This window comes from Astatotilapia calliptera, chromosome 1 (assembly GCF_900246225.1).
Source record: "Astatotilapia calliptera chromosome 1, fAstCal1.2, whole genome shotgun sequence".
In the NCBI taxonomy this organism is placed as follows: Eukaryota; Metazoa; Chordata; class Actinopteri; order Cichliformes; family Cichlidae; genus Astatotilapia; species Astatotilapia calliptera.
The window spans coordinates 4,368,893-4,374,120 of NC_039302.1; the positions used below are offsets into that span (position 1 = coordinate 4,368,893).

Sequence of the window (5,228 nt, forward strand, 5' to 3'; positions counted from 1 at the left end):
CATCCGCCCCTGTGTCAAGTTTAAAATATACATTTTCCCCATTTAACTTGACCTTTTGCACCCTGGGCTGTGACCTCTCAGTCTCTACTTCTCCCAAGAACACACAATCCTCGCTGTCTGTATCTTTCTGATTTTCTGTCACTTCGCGTAGCGCTGTAGCTCCGCGTAGCGCTGTAGCTTCGCTACTGCGACAGACCAAAGCAAAGTGTCCTTTTTTCTGACATTTTCGACACTGTACCTCTTTGGCTGGACATTCTTTCCATGAGTGTTTGTTCTTGCGACCACAGCGGCCACATTCCTTTTCACTTTGCTTGATTGGCTTTTGTTCTTTCTTCTGCCACGTCTGCATTTTCCCACGTTTTGTATTTGTCCGTATTGTGTCCATGTTCAGTGTTTTCTCCACTGCCGCGCTGCTGTGAAGTATTGATTGTTGTTTCTTTACCGTTTCGCTCTGCCTAACTTTCTCAATGGCTTTAGCAAGAGTCAACTCTGAGTCCATTTGCAGCTGCTCGGACAGTCTTTTGTCTTTTATGCCAACCACAATTCTGCCCCTTATGAGTTCGTCTTTGAGTGCTCCAAATGCACAATTTTCTGCAAGTTTGTGCACAGCAGTGATGAACGACTCTGTACTTTCCCCATCCTGTTGCTGTCTGGAGTTAAACTGTGCTCTTTCAAAAATTATGTTGTGTTTTTCTACATAATGTTTGTCAAATGCCTCTTTGACAGTTGCATATTTCTTTTTATCTGCATCGCTCATACAGTGGGGCAAAAAAGTATTTAGTCAGCCACGGATTGTGCAAGTTCCCCCACCTAAAATGATGACAGAGGTCAGTAATTTGCACCAGAGGTACACTTCAACTGTGAGAGACAGAATGTGAAAAAAAAAATCCATGAATCCACATGGTAGGATTTGTAAAGAATTTATTCGTAAATTAGGGTGGAAAATAAGTATTTGGTCAATAACAAAAATACAACTCAATACTTTGTAACATAACCTTTGTTGGCTGTTATATCTTCACTCCGGGTTACTAGTATAACAATGATACTCGGACCACGACGTAACTTGCGGTATTTATTATAACGGAGCAACTTAACATGGAGCTAGCCCGAGCAACAGCCGAAAAGCATCATTTCCCATAATGCATCGGGGCATGCCCACTACGGATCCTGTTATAACCCAAAATACACAACATCTCCTCCCCTCTTACAAAGGATGTACTATGAAATAAACAGGTGATCTACTCACAAACTTCAGTCTTCACTGGCACATGACAGTAATAGCCTCACAAACATTTCACCTCTTATTAACTGTAAGGTTACAACACCAACTCTTTTAATTGCTATCTTGGGAAGTGAGGGTGGACTACCTCAACCTCCCCCATGACCCATGGGGATTATTCTGCCCCGTTCATTTGGGTCAGGTGCCATCTAATAACTCAGACGAACAGGAGGCCGCCGCTCTCTATTGGGGTATCGGCGGTCTGTGGTAACGTCAGTCTGTGTGCTCTCTTGTGGAGCCTTTGTTCCTGACACCGAAGATGTCTCAGTCTCTCTTACAGTCTCCTTTACAGGTGGAACCACTGTTCCTGATGTGGTGGAGTTCTCTACTTGTGTGTGTGAAGGGGCTGACGAGTCGATGAGTGCATTTTCAAGATCTCCGCAAGACCCTTCTGCAGACACTGGTGCGGACCGGAGTAGCTGATCCACGTGTCTTCTCCAGACTCCATCGGCCACCTGAACTGTATATGAAACTGGACCAGTTTGAGCAATGACAGTTGCAGGAACCCACTTGTGTACTCACGGTAGTTCCTGGCCTGCACTGACTCGCCGGTGCTGAAGACTCTGCCCTTGACCTTTTGACCCCTGTACATGATTTGTTTCTCTTGTTGTTTTTGTACAGTGTCCTTCACAGTTGAGGGTTTCAAAAGATCAAAGGTAGTGCGCAGATCTCTTTTGAACATTGCGTTGGCAGGAGATGTCCTTGTGGTCGCATGTGGACTATTCCGGTAGTTAAGCAGAAACTTGTGCAGTCTCTGATGCAGTGTTCCTTGGCCTTGTGATGTTTTCAGTGCATGTTTCATTGTCTGAACAAACCTTTCTGCAAGACCATTCGTTGCAGGATGGTATGGAGCTGACGTAATGTGCTGCACTCCATTAGCCTGTAGGAAAGCCTCCATTTCCTGTGAAACCAGTTGAGGTCCATTGTCAGAGACTATCTGAGTAGGAGATCCAAACCTACTGCACATTTCTCCTAGAGCTTCTATGGTCTTTTCAGTGGTGGCTGATTTCATGATGGTCACTTCAGGCCATTTACTGTGTGCATCAACAGCTACAAGAAACATTTTGTCCTCGTATGGACCTGCAAAGTCAATGTGTACCCGATGCCATGGCTCCTGTGGGAACTCCCAGGGATGAAGAGGAGCAAGTGGTGGGTTGTTCCGGACCATCTGACACGAAGAGCAGTTCTTAGCAATCTCCTCGATCTGTTTGTCCATATTTGGCCACCAAAAATAGCTTCTCGCTATTTCCTTCATTCTCACTATTCCACTATGTCCTGCATGCAGTTGCTTCAACAGTTTTGGTCGCAGTGACATGGGAATGATGACTCTCCTCCCCCACAGCAAACATCCCGCCTGAACAGAAAGCTCCGCCCGCTTTCCCAGGAAAGCCTTCAGGTCTACACCCTTACTTGCAGGCAGACCCTTAATGATCCAGTCCAGCACTGCTGCCAACACAGGGTCATTTCTGGACGCCTTTTTCACCTGCACAGCCGAAACAGGTGCTGTCTCTACCTCCCTGAAGTAGAGGATCTCAACTGTGTCAGAGACGGGTTTTTTAACAGGAAGGGGTAACCTGGACAACCCATCTGCATTGCAATGAGACTCCGATTTGCGATACTTGATGTCATAAGAATGTCCTGACAATATCAACGCCCACCTCTGGAGACGTGAAGCAGCAAGAGATGGAATCCCTGTATAGGGTCCCAGGATGGTTGTGAGAGGCCTATGGTCAGTAAACAGTGTAAACTTCCTACCGTACAGGTACTGGTGGAATTTCCGAACACCGAATACAATGCTCAGCGCCTCTCGTTCCAGCTGAGCATAGTTGGACTCTGCTGTGTTTAATGTCCTTGATGCGAATGCAATTGGCCTTTCTTCGCCATTTGGGAGAATGTGGGAAATCACTGCAGTCAGTGAATCCTTTGCCTTTTGAAAGGCGTCTTGGCAGCTTGCTGTCCACTCCCATGCTTCTTCCTTGCGTAGCAGGTTGTGCAGTGGTTTCAGGAGTGATGCCAAGTTGGGTATGAACCGTCCGTAGTAGTTCAACAGCCCTAAGAAAGACTTTAACTGACTGACATTTCGTGGTGGGGGTGCATCCACGATTGCTGTGATCTTCGAAGGTGCAGTGTGAAGTCCATTTGCATCAATCACGTGCCCTAGATATTCCACAGATGACTGGACAAAGTCACATTTCTCCTTACGGACTCTCAATCCGTATTCCTTCAGCCTCTGAAGGGTCGCATCCAAGTTGCGCAGATGCTCTTCATCATCTGCTCCTGTACACAGGATATCATCCAGATAGCATTGCACACCAGGTAATCCGCTCAGGATTTGATCAATCGCTCGTTGAAACAATGCTGGAGCTGATGTGATGCCAAAAGGCAACCTGCAAAATCTGAAAAGTCCCTTATGTGTGTTAATAGTCAACATGTCACGTGACTGCTCTTCAACGTGCATTTGCAGGTAAGCTTGGTTGAGATCTATTTTGCTGAACTTTTGTCCTCCACTCAGACCAGCAAATAAGTCATCAATCAGTGGAAGGGGATACTGCTCTGCTGTTAATACAGGATTCACGGATACCTTGAAGTCTCCGCAGATCCGGATTCCGCCGTCCTTTTTGGAGAACTGGAACGATGGGCGTGGCCCACTCGCTGGTCGTAACCGGCTCCAGAACACCATTCTTGACCAATGCGTCTAAATTAGACTCCACCTTGGGCCGAATGGCGTACGGCACAGGTCTAGCCTTCATAAAGACTGGCTTGGAGTCAGGCTTGAGATGCAGCTTCACTGTAATTTTTTTCATGCTGCCCAGTTCCTCACGAAAAACCTCCTGGTGTTTTCCCAGTATGGCCTGTAGCTGAGAGGAACCATGCGACAGCTTTCTCACCTCTTGCCAGTTGAGTCTGATTGTTTTGAGCCACACACGTCCCATTATAGCAGGGCAGTTCTTCTGCGTAACATACACAGGCAGCTTAGCAGTTTGGCCATTGTATTGAACAGTCACCTCTGCCATTCCTTTCATAGGCACTCGATGTCCAGTATATCCTTTAAATACTGTGTCGGAGGGTTTGAGTGGAAGGTGCTTCAGACATGTCCTATAGACATTATATGACACTAGTGATGCTTTTGACCCAGTGTCAATCTGCATTTTTACAACATGTCCCTCCAGTTTGGGCGTGACCCAAAAGCCGTCTGAGGTTTCGTCCACCTTCAGTATTCGCACAGTATTTATTGCAGACAACACTTCTTCATCTGAGGAGTCATTTGCTCTATCCTCATGAAGTTTAACTGTGTGAACATGTCTTTCTTTTTTGAATCTTGCGGTGCCTCTTTTATTCCCAGGCTTTGAGCCCTTATCATTGCACCTTTTGTTCCTGCATGCCCGTGCTACATGACCTTTTTTTCCACAGTTGTTGCAATCCATTTCTTTGCACCAGCAATCACTAGCAAGGTGTCCTAACTTGCCACAGCGGAAACATGGTCCCTGTGCATTTGCTTTACCATTGTCTAGTTTGTGTACTCTGTCTGTAGCATGTAGCGCATGGGCTTCTTTTGATGCCATTTCCATGGTCACACTGATATTAATTGCCTTCTCAAGAGTCAAATCACTTTCCGTGAGCAATTTCTTCTGTGCAGCTTCATTTCTTAAACCACACACGAGTCTGTCTCTTAATGTGTCATTTAAAACATCTTTAAACTCACAGTGTTCAGCTAATTTGCGTAACGATGCAACGAACATTGTGACAGACTCACCCTCTTCTTGGTTTCGCTTGTGAAACTTGAACCATTCAGCGATCACGAGGGGCTTGGGCGAGAAGTGTTTGGTCAGTGTGTCCACGATCTCTGTGAAACTTTTACTGCCTGGCTTTGCTGGCTGTAGCAGGCTCCTTAGCAGGGTAAAAGTCTTTGGGCCTATCACACTCAAAAAAATGGGCACCAGTTTAGCAT

At 46.2% G+C, this 5,228-nt stretch overlaps 1 pseudogene; it reads right to left on the reverse strand.

Moving 5' to 3' along the window:
* Nucleotides 1-1,016: 1,016 nt before the first annotated feature.
* Nucleotides 1,017-4,552, reverse strand: LOC113008409 (uncharacterized protein K02A2.6-like; annotated as a pseudogene).
* Between the last annotated feature and the right edge of the window lie 676 nt (nt 4,553-5,228).